At 38.5% G+C, this 16,256-nt stretch overlaps 1 long non-coding RNA gene across 1 annotated transcript in view; it reads left to right on the forward strand.

Moving 5' to 3' along the window:
* Positions 1–12,609, forward strand: part of LOC134494900 (uncharacterized) — an 80,205-nt gene extending 67,596 nt beyond the window's left edge. The window contains exons 2-3 of the long non-coding RNA XR_010067720.1: positions 10,764–10,820; positions 12,364–12,609. This is a non-coding gene — a long non-coding RNA (uncharacterized LOC134494900). The remainder of the gene's footprint in view (positions 1–10,763; positions 10,821–12,363) is intronic.
* The last annotated feature ends 3,647 nt before the right edge of the window (positions 12,610–16,256 follow it).

A 16,256-nucleotide genomic window follows, 5' to 3' on the forward strand; every position in this document is an offset into this window, starting at 1 on the left:
TTTGTTTATTTGTACCAAAGAGAGGCTCTTTGCAACAAAGAAATGCGAAGCTCTTGGTGATTTTCATTATTTTTGGAATTTATTTATTATTCAAATTTCTATCGCCACCCGTCTCCCCCCCAAAAGGGGTACTCTTAATTTAGAAAGTTGGCTTTTTTAATATTTAAATTCTAATATTGGGATTTAAAGATTTTTGCTGTTTTGTTGCCATTTTCTTAATGTCTTGAGGATTATAAAAGATTTATCTACTTCCTTGAATCTGTGGAGTTGAATTTTGAGCTATCTGCCTCTGCTTTCCTGTGAGAACGGCTCTTGTTTACATCTTTTTTCTCCTGATAACACACTGTGGCGAGACATGGAAGAAATGAAAGTGATCTTTAAAGAACTGTATCTTGACGTCACCCAAGCCCTGGATCATCTCCTAGAACTTGTGGAGTCTAAAGCCTACCAACAATTTGAAAAAGAAGACAAGAGTGAAAAACGACTTTGAGAGTAGTGCTCCTTCTTTAAAGAAGAAAATGAGGATTAACGTTTCCAAGTCAAAAATGAAGGGAGAAAAGTCGGACTGCGGAAAGCTAACTTTGATTCTGAAGTAGGAAGCATTTTGGGCGCAAAGGGAGAGATACAGTTGGCTGTGTTCCTGGAAAATCGGGACCAAGAATCAAGGCTGGCTGCCAAATCTGAGACTTGTAGGGGGAAAGCTTTGTGTGTAATACTGAGATATGTAAACGCCTTGGTCTATTTTGAAGTGGGACAATTGTTTACATGTGTTTATCAGGATGGTCTCTTAAACGTTTAGACTGATGTTTTTGCTTTGGGGATAATGATTTGACCTTGGGTAAAAGGACATTAACCAAATGTAGATAGTTTATTTTTTGTTATTTTAGTAGGCAGAGAGAAGCAAAATTTTAGCGAAGTAGGGTAATATTTGAGTATTTGCTTATTAGGTGAATAATTACATTAGAAACATTTTTTTATTTTTTTAAGAGGGAGAGAGAGTTTGTGTTAGAGGATAATGTCATATAGAGATGCTTTATAGAAATAATGTTTATCTTAGTTTAAATTAGAGTAAGAGATTGATAATGAGTTATATATATCTTTGTTGTAGAAAGTCGGAAGCCACCATGTACTAGTCTTTTCTGTATTTTCGCACTTTTTTAGTTTTCTTTTTTCTTGTAGTATTCGTTGTTTCATTCTTTTTAGTTTGTATTTTATGTATATGGTGAAAAAATTAATAAAGCTTTATAAAAAAAAAATGCACACACAAAACCCACAATACATGATAACTGAGGCCAAACCACAGCAATATTCCAATTCAAAGTCTTTCTGGATAGGCTCGTCCAATGCTCTGGTTCAACACCTGGGGGAAAAACCAGGTTTTCAGGGCCTTACAGAAGGCCCACTGATTTGGGGTCATCTGAACTTCAGGAATTCAAAACCAAGTCCTCTGTCTGGATGGACTGATGAGTTTCATTTGTTCACACTCTTGTTTTATAGAAAACCTACCCAGTTATGAGGACATTGGTGCATTTTGGTAAGCTACTACTAAAGGGAAATTTCTTTGCCCAAAGGAGCATTTAGATCACTCTTTTTCAACATTTACTATTAGCAGAGCCATTCCAAGACATTTTATTGTGAGTGTAATAAATATGATAAGCACCCAGTCAGTGTGTCCTATTGAACTCAGTGGGACTTAGGTGAAGCTAATAGGGTCGAGCACAGGATTGGGGCCTTTTGCAATTGTCATTGTTTAATAATCACACCATGTTTTCTGCATTGATATCTAATCCATATATAATATCTTGAACTGGGTTGCAGCATTAGGGCTCCAGGCATGGAGAAGACTAGATGCATATTTGTGTGCAAATGAATGAACAACTCCTTCTCAAGTAAAATAAAACTGAAATAAAAGATTCAAAGAATGCTGTGGGTGTTACTCAAGAATGGAGTGGCAGTTAGTAGGAGGATGATGGACATGTTTCTGAATGCTGATTGGCACTTTTAATAAAGGCTTGGGCTAAATGTATGCTTCCATTCCCAAGCTGTAGGGGGAAAGGGAGTAACCCACAAAGCCTCTTAGATTTCAATCCTATTATGTATACTTACCTGGAAGAAAGCTGCATTGAAATCAAACTTCTGTGCCATCATAGAAAGGATTGTATTGTTAGGAAATTGACTCTGTAGCAGCATCTTTTTTAAAAAGAAAAAAATCTAAAACTAAGGTTGACAAAAGGCTCTTACATGGGTGGAGACATAAATTATACCCCAACAATACTGCTAATATATTACTGCTAGCTTGTGCTAAGTATAACTGGAATTCCAGGCAACAGTGAGAATATATGGGCCTGTTAGACTTCAACCTGTCCCATTTTAATTATTTGGATTTAAAATCATGTAGCATAGCTGAATTGTGCCTGAAGTTTCTTGCTTCAAAACTAGTCCTCATCTTACACTTCTTTCTAGGTCCCCCACATTCAGTACTGTCTCAATGCAAACATAAAGTCCAACTATGGTTTTTGACACTATTGCAAACACAGCTAGAAAGAGGCTCCCTAAAATGCTTTGCAATCCTGCTTTGAGGGCCAGATGCAAACCAGAGCTTGCTGGTTCAGGTGTAATCAGAAACTGATTTACCTAAACCAGGGAAATAACTTTTCTGAGCCTCCGAGGGAAGAGGAAATAGTAAGTAATATAAGGAAGGGTATACTGTAATTGCAAGACTCTTTCCAGTTTCATTTTTCAAGGGGAAAAAAAGTGTTTCAATCTCATGGCATACCGAGCTTTTGTTTTGCAGCACTTCCTGATGGTTTTCATTCTCATGATGATGCTGATTCTTTTAGTCTCCTTAAATAGCGTTCTTTGAACTCATGTCAAGAAGTCTGCCTGGAATACTGAGCATAATATTTGGGAGAAGGGAAAGTATCATAACTTGTTTCTCAACACATAACATGCAGTAGAAATATCCCTCCTAAACTGCTGCTTTTTAGAAAGGGGTGCAGTTAGTTCATAACAAAGGCAAAATGAAAAGGTTATGTTGAATACAGACCGCCCCCCACCCCAAACAACAGTGCAGTTAACTGTTCCTTCTCTTAACACTGGAATTGGCTCCCGGTTGTGGTATTAGCAAGGAATAGTCATCCTATGGCCGTTCCTTCCTGCGGTTTATTTACTTCTCCTGATCCTCTTGCTAATGAAAGGCAAAGCTGTTGCAGGCCAGACGCAAGGGTGAACAGGTCCTTATTAACAACCTAAACTGCCCTGAATGCTGCTTGCCTCCTTTCCAAACATGCCAAGGCATCGGAAATCCATACAGCTGGGCTGTCATCACTTCAGCACAGCTTTATGGACAACTGTCTGCCAGCCGATTTCCTTAACACCTCTCCCTTAAGAATAGCTGAGCCTGGTATAGCAGGGAGGGAACCGAAGGAAGGATCAATTAAGCATCCTGTTTCAGAATTGCCCCTTTTGGGGAGGAGCAAAGTGGCAAGAGGCAAGGCTATCTGGCTGATCTGTGAACCCAAATGTAGGGTGAGGCAGTGGGGCTCAGCAAGGCAAAGCTATTGGAGAGGGGAGGCTGGATCCTCTCAACCAGTGGCTGCAGTGTGTGTGTGTGTGTGAGAGAGAGAGAGAGAGGAGACAGAGAATATCCATGCAAACATACATACATACATACATATATAATGTTATGTCATCACATTATTCATTATTTATTAGCTGATCAGGAAACCTGAAGGGAGAGAAAGCTTGAGAATAAGGACTAGCAGAGGTGTTGAGCCCATTACTCATGCATCTCAGTGGGTATGATCTCCCCAAAGAGCCTCAACCTCCTCCTCCTCCTCTCTATATGGGAGGCTGTAATAGGGTAGGATTCAGACATTGCACTGAGTGATGATTTGCTTTAAGCACAGTCTGTTTAATAAGATACAATAGCTAAATTCACACTCCACACTGAGCCTAAATCAAAGTGCTACCATGGGCTACACAGAGAACTGAAGATCCTGATAGAAATGCAGTGCTTGGGTGTTCTTCCACAACTGTTCAGTTATATCATCATCATCATCATCATCACAACCACCAACACCACCATCTATTATTGCTATTTTTTGTATTGATTTGATTTTACTTATAATGTCATTTATGAAGCGGTTTTCTGGAGGTAGGAGAACAAGGTCTGTGGAGTCGATTATTTCCCTGGGAAGGAACCACTGCATCAAAAATCTCCGAATATGAAATACTGAATTTTGCCTCAACACTTGAAACTGTTGATTTGAGGCTGGCCCTTTGCTCAGTGATCCCTTTCCATCTCTTTCCAGGAAGGGATAGAAGGCTTAAGTAGTTAGGGAAGGGTTAGCAAAAAAAAAATGTTTTGCCTTGAAGAATTGGAAATGCTTCCAGCTATGCTTCCTCCATAATATTATCAATAGAGTACATTGCCCTGACAGCATCGAATCCAGACTAATGTTTCTTTTATTCCTCCCCTTTTTCCCCCCAAATGGTGATAACAAATCAGTTTGCTGGAACCCAAAAATACATATGTCCCCAGGTCACAAGTGAAATATGTACCTTTCTAAATGCTACGTTTCTGAACCCATTCAATTAAATGGATTGTATTACCCCTGTACTTGACCCTCCTGAAACAATGTGTTGAAATAAACATCCTTAGCATCCTGTGGTAAAAAAGATCTTGAAAGTACGGGGGATGCTTCAAGAAGATGGAGAGGCAAAGCAAGGTAAAAGATGGCTACTGATCAAAGCAGCTTTGTTCAAACCCTTTCATTTTATGAAACTGACCACAGTTAGAGTTGTTTGGTTTTTATTGATACATCCAGTTAAATCTGAAGAGCCAGTCCAGCACTCTGGACATCTTAGTATTATTCCACAAGGAGAAGAAAAGAGCTGTCAGAATTGCTTTTACTTCATTCTCACAAATCACTTGTCAAAAGATGACTTCCTCCTTCACCCATTTTTGCTCATTCAGTCCAGTTCCCTTCAACAATTGTCTGGGAATGAAGATTGATGTGGGTGTGGAAAAGAGGTCCAACTTGCTTCATGAGCCAAAACAAATTTATATTTGTTCTCTGTCTCCCTTGGATGGCTCACGTGCCCTCTTCCATATTGCACTGAAAGAACACAAAGGAGCTGAGCACCATATGAAATGAAATTTAAATTAAGTTTTCAAAATACAAACACAATGCTATACATTATATGAAGAATCAGAGATCAAAGGAAGTGAAGTCTGCTATTCCATGGAAATGCATTTCCTTAGATATCTCTACTATCACAATGTGACTGAATGGCCTAGCATAACACTTGTTTTTTTAAAAACATGTAATAAGTTAAAAGATTTTACTCCAAAGCAGCTCTGGTGGCAAACAATTTTGTGTAAGGTGAGATTTTCAATCATCCTTATGATTTCAAAATGATAGTCTCCTTTAACTTATGTGCCAAGAAAACAAGGAGCAACAGTATTATAGATGTGCAGTCATACAACCGCAAACACATTTACAGTGTACTGCTTTTAAAAAGTTGTATCTGGCATGTACTTCCTAAGCCCATCAATCATATTAGGAGGTTTGTAAAATTATGTGAATGAAAGAAAAGCTGTTTTTTGTATGAGTTTAAATTTACCCCTTAAGCTTAACCCATTTCACATATCAAAACATTCTTCACTTATTCTTACGTCAAGGACCCTCTAAAGAAAAGGCTGGGTTGAATATTGTGCTAAGCTGTGACACGTATTGGTTTGGACTCATTGTGCTGTACGATCCTAATGAGAGTGTCGGTTCTCTTGTTCAATGCACCTTATGCTCTCTTCTTTCCTGGTGGTGTCAGCTGTTGCTCAGTCCCTCCCTCTGGTAATTTCCCTCCTTTTATTTCCTCTATCAGTGCATGGTGGTCTGCTCTAGACAAGGATTGTGGCAGTTGAAGAAGGGGATCCCATTCTTCCCTCCAAGCCAATGTTCTATAACAGTTCTCTGCCCACCCCTACCAAGAGGGCAGGAATGTGATTTTTAAAAGAAACTTAATTGATGCAAGTCAAAGTTTTCTTTTTAAACACCAGGGACAACTTGAGGAGGGTACCGCTTTCTTTCAAAATTTTGGGGCAGTTGGGGATGAAAAATAACGTTCTTCCTTCTATGCACAATTCCCATTCTGTCTCTATCGCCACCCCACCCACTCCTCTGCATCTGAACACTGTTGAGTAGGTTGAAATAGAGGAGAAACTGCTACTTGTTGTTTGGAACTCCCCCAGGTAAGCAAAGTAGGAGAAGAGTGAAGATGATTTCACTTAACCAAAACAGTAGCCAACAGTGGGGTGTTTGTGTGTCCTACTATATGGAAGACCATCTTTGGTTTGAAAGGCTTTCCATTCCAAGTCCAGCTATGAGTTGAAAGAAGAGAGACTTGAAATTCCCCATCAGCTATTATAGCACCTGCCTAGCACACATGTGACTGGTCATAGCCTTCTGTTCTAGAGTGAGGGGTATTGGATCTATTTGAATTAAAGTTTCTGCACAATTTGTATATATTGGCATATGAAAATTTTATGCAAATATGCATATTTTACCTTTTTTGTGATGCTATGGAAGCCATGCTAAGCAGGCTGTATATTAGAAGAATGTTGTGCCTGCCCTGAATTGGGACTGCTCTTATCTGAGAAGCAATACTGTTGTTTTAAAATCAGGCTTAATCTGCTGAAATTTATGTTTACATTGCATTTATAGCCCACTTTTCCTCCAAGTATGGGTAGTGCCTTTTCCTCCAATTTTTGTCTTTACCTCAACTCTGTGAGACAGGCAGAACTGAGAGATCATGGCAAGTCAGATATTACAGAATGAGATTTATGACCTGTCTTTGTCCAGTGGTCTAACCATTGTGTTCCATTGTCTCTTATATATTCAGCTGATTACAATCCCTAAAACATGAGGAAATTAATTAATTAATTAATTACATATATAGCCACCCATCTCATGTAGTGACTCTGGGCAGCATATATAATAAAACAATCCAAATACATTTAAAAAGCTCGTTAAAACACAACTAAAATAAAAAGATAAAAACAAAATAGTGAAAAAACATATGAGAGTGCATACCAAATCACCATCTAGCAGGTGGCACTGTAGCATGGGATCCCCAGGCCAGTTGGCAAAATCATGCTTTAAGGGCCTTCTGAAAGCCCAGCAGGGTTGGAGCCACCTCGCCTTGGGGGGAATGATTTTCTGCAGGGCAGGGGCCACAAATTTGTCCTTCAAGTTTCATCCGCAGGTGAAAAAGTCAAAGGACAGAACTTTAAATGGTCTGCTCCCAGCTAGGCACCAGTTATCCATTGCCTACTATCACCTACCATTCACTTTTCTCCTTCCTGCTACAGCACCAAGTTCTCCATTTCATTCTATTAGGGCAATCAAAGAATGAAAGCTGCAGGGCAAAGTCTTTTTGCAATGCACTGGCATGCTCAGTAAAGCCTACTTTAAAGCTAATAAGGTCGTGTGCTTTTCAGATTGATCAAACAAGGGCTGATACAGATGTGTGATGAATCACGTCTTTGGGCTATGTTTGGTTTGTTATATATGTACAGGACACTTGATGGGCCATAGATTAGGCAGGCTGAGACCAATAATATAGAGATATTTGTGCAATAATACAGTTATTATTGCATCAGACCAGGGTTTCTCAAACTTGGCAACTTTAAGATGTGTGGACTTCAACTCCCAGGATTCCCCAGCCAGCCACTACATTAGACCTAGGATTTAATGATTTGTATGTGGCGGGGTGGGTGCTCTTAAAGGTAGCTCATTTCACTGAGTAGGAGCCTGGACTTTTGCCACAGACTCCTACTCTGATGGCACCACTGAATATATGATTAGTAAAAGAGCATTAATATATATGATTCTATCCATTTTCTTAACTTTCCTTAAGAAACCAAATAATTCAATTTAACACCCCTTCCTCTAGTTTTTAAATTGTTTTTAAAATGAATGGATACAAAAATATCTCTGTGATATTATTAAAAATGAAACATGTTGAGGCTTCATTCCAACTTCTTCTGACTCACATAACTGTTTCTCACATGATTGATGAATTGCAATATTGTGTGCTGAAACAGTAGTTGAAAGGAATGGGAGGCCGGGCAGGGGGGAGGCAGGAAGGCAGGAAGGAAAGAAAAAAATAGAAATGAAAATTAAATGAAAAAAGTCAGTAGTCTGTCCCTTCCTTCCTTCCTTCCTTCCTTCCTTCCTTCCTTCCTTCCTTCCTTCCTTCCTTCCTTCTACATATGGACCAAAACTAAATTGCTCATGATACATAAATTTACAGAGTGCTTTAGAAACTTTGCATATTTGTTTGCATGCATATTGATAAGGAGAGATGTTAGGGCTGCCAAAGAATTTAAGTAATGTAATTGGTTCATCTCATTTCAACAAATAAATTTAGTTTGGGTATAATTATTACTGGATATACAGTATGTTCTTTGAAAATCAGTGAGGTTTACATATAAATAGAATTGCACACATTACTAAAATCTAAAGTGTTTTCTGGACAAAAGTGAAGGAAGTATCAGAAACATACTATAACAAAAACCATATGTTGCTAGAAGAAAAGCTTCAGTTTTCTGATTTCAGTATAATTATATTTCAGAACCAAAAATATTCTCTATATTCACCAGTAAAATTTATTTCTTTATTAAACTTATTCCCCCAGGTTAATACCCAAAGCTTTAGTTGGTTAATTAAGCTAATTAAAATCTTGCAGTTTGTGAAATATGTGAAAATCATTGATTACTGATGTTCACTTAACAATCCAGAATGTTGTCTGTGTTTAAGAATATTCCAGATTAGATTATCATTTTAAACTATGCTTTAGGAAATCAGAAACAAGCTATTAAGAGTTCTGGTTCATACATTTACTCTTTCCATCTCAATTCAAGGGAGGAGGACAGTGAACAAAGCAGAATCCCATGTTATGCATGAACTTGGGTAACTGTGATTTGCTTTAGCCATCATTAAGTAGGTTCATCCATGGTGCAGATTCTAGGTTGTATTAATTTTACAGGGCTGTCCTGCTTTCCTGATTCAAAGTGGAAAAGGTGACTGGAGAACCTGCCAGCAATTCCTTAAAGGAGCAGAATCTTTTCCTGAGCTTTGATTTAAGGAGCTGCAGATAACTGCAACATGCACTCTCATTTGCATTTTCCCTTTTGAAACTGTATTACTGAACAGCCTTAACACATAGCTGAAACCAGAGTTTCCCAGATTTGGGTGTAATGTGCATCTGCATTCTAAAGAAAATGTAGAATGTTCCATGCAAAGAGGAAAAGAAGGAAGAAAGAATCCATGAGCCCAAGTTTACCATGGCTTGGTCCTAAGAAACAAAGTCACGTTTTTCTCCATTGGATCACTGATTGGAGCAGAGCCATTTCCCTATAAATTTAGAATTAATCCCATGTCCTGCTGGTTACAAAAGTACAAGACAGATGTGAGGAGAGAGAGAGATTTGCATCTACTTCTTGTTTTGTCTGAATAGATACTTCCCAATGAAGGAAATAAAAGGAAGGCCGATCAACAGCTTGTCAAAATTTTAGCAGTATTTATGGTGTAGCAGATGTGGCATCTTGTCCACTATGCAGCTCCAGTCCTACTTCCTTTATGGCTTTTTGATGTCAGAATTTCTAATGTCAAAAGGGAAATCATGTCTCAGAGGCCAGCAGGAAGCCACCCCGCCCAAAAGGATCCAATCTATCACGAGACTCTTGGGATACTGGCCAGGGCCACTAACCCTAAAGACGGCTGGCAGTGTTTAGGTAGTTAGTCTGAGAAGTGGAGAGACACACCTAAGGGTTTAGGGGCTGAATAAATGTTTCTGGGATTGTCAGCATTCACATCTGACATTTCTCAAATGTTGGGTCCTCAGCAACATGTTACATAGACATAGTACTTCCATTTACTTTTTTTTAATCAGTATTTATGAATGGGCTATATACAAGTAGATGCAAAAAAGAAAAAGAATGCAACCACTTTGAAATAGGTTGAAAAAAGTCAATTTTGCTGCTACACACACACTAACACACACGCACATGCACATACAAGAGCAGAAAGCTAAGAAATGTAAGCTTTCTGTTATCATGTGAAATGATGTATTTATCAGACCAACAGCAGCTGGAGAAATGGAACCATCTGAGGGAGATATGTAATAATGTGAAATGCCCTTGTTTTTATTTTATTTCTCCCCTCCCTTTTTAGCAAACTCACATTCTGATTCCAGTGCCTGAATACCAAATACAATGGAGATCAATACATCTGCACAAAAGCTGCCAGGTACAGGGTTATATTCCTCAAGCATTTACAAATATTCCCCCCTGTTCTTATTCAGACTTCCTTCATACCCCCACCCCTAAATATAGGTACAAACAGAGAAACCCAGAATACTCTGTCATCCATCACCACCTAGCAAAAAACCAAGCAAAATTTGAAATACAATAAGATAATGGAGTGTGGTTTGGGGTGGGGTGGGGTGGGGTAGGGTAGGGTAAGGGGAGAAAAGGGAAGGAAGTATTTTGTTTGTTTTTCAAGTGCACAGACAGAGTAGAGAAGAAGAAAAACAGATCAGTATGAATCGATCTTGAGTTGCAAAGAATGGTTTTAGATGATATCTGAAAGAACCTATTGATTTAGCATTTACAACCTGGATGCCAGATTTGGGGTGAACAAACGAAGTAAGATTGTATTGCATGACTTTTTATCTTGCCTCTTCTTACTGCCAACAAGATGCCTCTGTCATCTTCAGGATCATCAGTGCAAACTCTACAGTGGGAGAAAGACCTGGTAAATATACCAATCCCAATTTGTGACTTATTACATCCATTAGAGCAATTCTCAAATCAATTCAAATAACTGACATCATCCCTCCAGCCAGAATGGCTGACATTAGATGCCTTGAGCTCCACTTTGTAAGAAGAAACATAGTCAAAATAAAAGGTGAAGCCCTCAAAGCCTATTTTGGGGAGTCTGTAAATTATGAACTTGGATCCTGAAAGTTCAAAGAACAGCCTCAAAGTCTATTACCTTAATTTTGGATCAGCCAATATATTTATTGTCTCTAGATGGCAAAATATTATGATTGTACCTGGAGCTGTCCAGAGTAGTTTGATGATGCTTAGGGCAATACCTATGTCCATTCTGACATGTGCATGGGCATAGGACCCCATTTCACTGTGGGAACCAATAAGTGACAGGTGATAAGACCTCCTGTGAGTTTTTGCCTCTCAGGGAGAGCTGACATCACTTCTGGGATAAATGGATAATTACTGATATAAAGCCATTTTCTAACTTACTCAAGAAAAGAGAACTACCAGGGACCACTACTGCTCATTTCAATGAATTGCACACAAAAGAATTACTTGTCTGAGGTTCCTTGGTGGTTCAGATGTACGTATCTCTGTCTCTCATTTGGTCAGCTCAAATGACATCCCTCATTCAGATACACTCCTATTGCCCGGTTTATGATGATCTTTTAACACCTTTCCTTTCCTTTCCTTTCCTTTCCTTTCCTTTCCTTTCCTTTCCTTTCCTTTCCTTTCCTTTCCCTTCCCTTCCCTTCCCCTCCTTGCCTCTCCTCTCCTCCATGCCTCTGCAAACAATGTGGTGCCTTAAGGCTAAAGGCTATTCTACTAAATCTGTTTACATGCCCTTCTTGTTGGCTATGTGCACTCAAATCTTCAGCCAGCAAAGCAAGCTTGGCTATGCTAATTCCATGGCATTATATCAGGGTGGCCCCTTAAGACAGAGCATTCAGCTACATCGGTTTGCATGGCAATCTCCTAGGCTTACAGGAACTGAAGCCTGAGATTTGCTGTACAAAGTTATACTTTATCATGACTGATCCTTGGGGGTGATGGTGTCAGATGATAGGGCTGCAGAATCGAACCATTCATTTTTGAAAGGATTTGGAATGCTCTTTAAATATCCCTCATTTATAAGGAAGGCACCACAAAGTCTGCTTCCGAATAAGCAGAAGAGAGACAGAAATAAAGTGGACTGTGTCATGGACAATGGTGATTATTTAACACAAATTGATTTAAGGCAGAAATAATAGGAAGCCTAGGGAAAGATGATGACAAATGAAAGAATTGGGTGTAGAGAACAGCAGGGGGAGAAAATGGATCCAGGATGTGAAACAGAAAAGAAAAAGAAAAACCTGCCACTTCTCTGTATTCTGTCTCCTTATTTTAATATTTTGCGAAATACATCAGGCACATTCATATAGCAGCCAGTGTGGCGTAGTAGATTATGTGCTGGTCTAGGATGAGCAAGCTTTTGCACTCATGAATCTAACCTGGATCAGTCACTGTCTGTCTCTACCTAACAGGGTTATTTGAAGATAAAAATGCATTCTTTCCTGAGCATCTCTGAAAAAGTGCGAGTTATAAATATAGTAAGTACCAAACGTTGTTATGGCAAGCCGTTTGATATTTATTTTTATGATTTCTGTCAGTTGCTGCATAAACTACAGTGAGATTTTGTTTTGTTTCTGATGGCATTTCAGTCTGTAAGATATGTACATATGTATGTATTAGTAAAAACCAGTATCATTTAAAGTATACTTTTTAAAACTTTTTCTCTTTTGCTTCTTGTTAAGCTTTTGAGACCATGAAGAGGTGTCAGTATATTTTGGAAAAAAAAAGTTCAAAAATGGTAAAATGCTGTTTATTTATTATATTATACAAATTAACAATTAACTTTCATAAACTGGAAAGAGCAAGTGTTCCAGTGTTGCATCTCCATGTAGGCTTTTGAGTGTGTTTGTTATAACAGTGAATCCATCTTGAGTTTATGAATACTAATAAAGAAATGTAACCACCAATGTTTTAAGTTCATAAGAGATATATGGAATGTTTTAATTTTCATAATATGTATTTCAGGCACTCATGCTCACTCCACAGCCTTCAGAACTGACACAATTTAAAAGAGGCATTAAAATTAGAAGCTACTAAGACATGTTGTGTGCTGATTTTTCTCACCCTTACATCAGAGACATTTCATTCCCTTCACCCCTGACTTATTGTCCTGTACCTGCAGTGATTTCACAAGGAATATTTTTTTCTTCCAAGTTTATCTCCATTTCTATATTTATTAGAAATGTTCTTCCAATCAAGTAACAATATTTTACATATGACACTAGTAATCAATCAGTCAGTTAATCAGACAACCAAATCTAATTTTTCCAATCTGCTTTATTTTTCTTTTGCTTGTCTGATGCAAAAATGTAACTTCTCAAATTGCTTCTCATCTGACATATGGATGTCCATGAAAAACAGCTGTGATTGCATTATTTTTCTCTAAAACTATACTTATACTGACATAAATTTCTTTTTATGATTAAATGCTTAAACTGCCTTCCCCATAAATAGGGTGTGGCCATTTACCTTCAACCCTGATTTTGAAATTGGAATGTCTCCATGACTTAGCATGGCCCAGATAACATGGAGACCGTATTCATGGTCTCACCTGTTGTAGTCATGGATTCTCATAACTTTGGCAACCTATTGGGTGATCTTGTACATATGATATAGTTGGAAATGAAATTAGCAGTTTTTCCTAACCCATTGCCTTCCAGATGCAGTGCATTTCAACCCATAATTCTCAGCCATCCTAGGCAATATCTGAGAATATTGGAAAATCTGGTCTAACACTTCCAGAGGTCACCAGGATGGGGACAGCTATCAGATGGATTTTCATTCTGAATATAGTAAGTTTCATGTGAGGATAGAGAAAAAAAATGCCAGTAGACAGCTTTTTACTGGAACTGGTTTTCGGTCTGGTTATTTCCGAAAGAAGCTCTCCGACAGAGTGCATCTACTGATGACCACATGTTTCCCAGGGAGATGGCAAGGAAAGAAATAGACACATAGTGCTAAGGCACCATTAGGGTCTCACGTCAAGCAACATTGCCCAAGGAAAGAATTTGTTTACCTTAATCTTAGTACAGAGTGTCCTACTTCAGAGCAACAGGGCACAGACTGGCAGTTAGAGAGAGATCCCCATAGCAGGAGAGCAGCGGAGCTCTTCAAAGCTCTTGAGAATGTAGTAATAGCTTTCAGCCTCTGAAGTGGAAAGCGAGGATCAAGGTGCTGATAATCACATCCATGGTTGCTCAACACTGACAGAAGATGTCAGGTCTGGAGGGCTGCATTTTCTCAAAGGAGTCAGAATCCTACAGACCTGCAGGGTTACCAACCATAGCAACAACTTTAACTTTTGCCACTCACAACATACTGTTTTTCCTAACAGCCTTCATCATGCTAGAGATTGAGCTGTTCCCACTTTTGAAAAACAATACACAGCCTAACCAAAAAAAAAAGAGGAAATGTCTACTGTTGGGAAAACCCAGGTGTATATTAGGTTTCATGACCCTTTTTTATGTGCGAGTTGTACCAAAAGGCAGGTCCCATAGGCCAATCACAATATGTTTGTGTGTGTGTGTGTGTTTTCCAGAGAAAATGTTACTGTACTTAGGAATGTTCAAAGATCATGCACCAAATGAGTACGGAAAGGTTTAGAAGAAAACGGCAGCCACTCTGAACATTTATATAATAAATTGTTTATGGGGCCTGACTTTTGGTACACCCTGTATTTGTTTAAGAAATACTGTTTAATATCTCTGAAATAGAAAGAAAACGAACAGAAGATTCATTTCCAGATTTTTTTAAAAAAGAAAAGAAAAAATGCCAAAATTCAAGGATGCTTATAGAGGTCTTCCCAAAATGCTAAGTGAATAGCAGAAGGAAGGGTATCAGCTGTGGATGAGTTATCCTGAACAACGTGAAGAAATTTTATCTCCTCAGATTATTTGGTATGTTGAACATAATGCTGCTTTTCCCTTTTCTGTTGCAGTTTATACATTCTTTGTATCTATTATGAAAAATATAATAATTTTAACGTTTTCAAAAGACGGACTATTGTCGGTGTAAACTATGAAGTGGACAAATTCACTGATGATAATAAACTATGCAGTTTGGTAAAAACAGAAGTTTAACAAGCTCCAAGTAAGAGTTCTCTCCAAACTAGGTAAATTAGTAACACAAGGGCACATGCCGTGTACTTTACCCAAGGTCAAAGTTGATACATATTGGTGCAAAAACATACTAATTTTACCTATAGAGTAATCAACAGGAAAGGGATTTCAGTGTCGTAGTGGCATAGCTTCGTTAGTGACCAGCCTACAGCTAAGATGAAAAAGATTGATTCTAAGGGAAGAGTTTGCCAAGCACAATACAAATCTATTCTGAATCCCACATTTGAACAGTGGCCTGATCGCCAGCTCTCAACAATAATAATGGAGAATAGAACAGATGTAGATGAGGCCAAGTCACATGTTCAGGGATTGAGGCAGCTCTCATAAAAGGAAAGGTCATATTATGTGGGGATTATTAGTTTAGACTAAACAGAAGGACAGGTGGGACGAAGGTACCAAGAATCCAGATGCACAGTGGGGGGAAAATTGATAGGAGGAATCTTTCTTCCCTCTCATAATACAGTGCCAGCTATTGAAGCTGAGGTGTGGAAGATTCAGATTAAATAACATATGGCTGAGCTGTAAAGTTCTGTCCTATCAGCAGTGAGGGTCAGACTGGACTCCTTTAAAAGGGAATTAGACAATTCATGGAAGAAATGGCTATTCATCATATATCAGATATGTGACACCTTTAGGATCTGAGCTGTGAATATCTATGATTGGGGATTAGCAATGAGATTCTCAAGGATATCTGGTTCAGAAGGTTCAGCCATACAGGACTTGGGTCTGATCTAGCAGCATTTCTCATGTTCTTGTTATTTGTTTACATTGACTGCAGTAGTGAATCTGTCTACCTCACATTATCTAATCTAAATAAATATTTCAAGTGACAAACCTTTGTGTGTGTGTGTATGTGTGTGTGTGTTCATCAAGTCACCTATCTGGTTTATCTTTCTTTCCAGAAGAGCAGGGGGCAGGTATAGAAAAGCATAAAATAGCCAATTAACAATCCAGCTAAAAATGTTCCAAAGCAATACAAGTAGTCCTTGTTTAGTGACTGCTTCATTTAGTGGCCATTTGCAGTTACTATGGTGATGAAAAAGTGGTTTGCCATCAATCCTTGCATTTACAACCTTTGCAGGTCTGTAAAGCAACGGAAAGCTGAAGTAAGATCATAAGCATAGTTACGATTTCACTTAGCAACCACTTCACTTAACAACTGAGTTGTGGTCACTAAATGAGGAGTA

Source organism: Candoia aspera, chromosome 3 (assembly GCF_035149785.1).
Source record: "Candoia aspera isolate rCanAsp1 chromosome 3, rCanAsp1.hap2, whole genome shotgun sequence".
NCBI classification, from domain to species: Eukaryota; Metazoa; Chordata; class Lepidosauria; order Squamata; family Boidae; genus Candoia; species Candoia aspera.